Consider the following 1,029-nt stretch of genomic DNA (forward strand, 5'->3'; position numbering starts at 1 on the left):
TTTAATTTGTTACCTTTTTTCATGGATTAGACCATGAAAAACCTTATCAACATACACGTAGGATTGAACAAGTCCTAACAACATTCCACCATCCTATGGTTGGTGCGGAACAAATTAAACTCGGGGTATTCCCTTTCACCTTAGCCGATAAAGGCGTCTTGGTTAACTAAGCCAAATTAACGTGGACTCGTGGGCTAAACTTGTTCATTTGTTTATGGAACATTTTTACCCACCCCTAAAGACGGATGAGATGCTTTCCAAGATTCATTTCTTTCGACAAAATCCTCATGAATCATTTTCAGAGGCATGGAATCGTTTCACCGATCTCCTTATAGAGTGTCCACATCATAATTTAGCGAAAGACACGTTAGTTCATGCCTTTTTCAAAGGACTTCTACACCACCATAAAGAAGTCCTAGACATAATGAATGGGGGTAGTTTCTTAAGCAAAGGAGCCTCGGAGGCTTATAAATTTTTAGAGGATCAAACTAAACGAAATAACAACTGGGGGGGTAGTGATGATATCCACCGCTCCGCTAGTTCATCAAATACAGTTAAGGCCGCCGGTATGTTTGAAATTAAACACGATGCCGAGCTTAAAACTCTAATCGAATCACTCACTAAAAAGGTAGAGGCCATTTCTGTTCAACAAAAGCCTATCCCCGTCATGAATGTAAATTCAAATCCATGTAGTTTCTGTTGGAGCCCCGAGCATCCCGACTCCCATCGTCCCTATAGCCTATGAACAGGCTTGTTCCATTAATAGTGAACCTAACGCCCTTGGAGACAAAATCCCAACTTTCGGTTGGAGAAATAACCAACACGTCACACCTCCGTGGTACAATAATCAATATGTTAGGTCAACACAAAGTTTTAACCAAGCTCCACCATGACAAGGGTGGTCGGGGTAATTTTAATAATTATAACACCAAAAGTTTAACCTCGACAAGGTCAAGCACAAAGTCAAGGTAGTTATAATAATTATAATGCTAATAGAGGTATCGTTAGGTAAATATTAACTATCAAAAT

General features: G+C 39.7%; 1 pseudogene; it reads right to left on the minus strand.

Moving 5' to 3' along the window:
- Nucleotides 1-260: 260 nt before the first annotated feature.
- On the minus strand, nt 261-354 carry LOC147504734 (small nucleolar RNA R71; annotated as a pseudogene).
- Between the last annotated feature and the right edge of the window lie 675 nt (nt 355-1,029).

The sequence above is a fragment of the Coptis chinensis genome, chromosome 4 (genome assembly GCF_015680905.1).
Source record: "Coptis chinensis isolate HL-2020 chromosome 4, ASM1568090v1, whole genome shotgun sequence".
NCBI lineage: Eukaryota > Viridiplantae > Streptophyta > Magnoliopsida > Ranunculales > Ranunculaceae > Coptis > Coptis chinensis.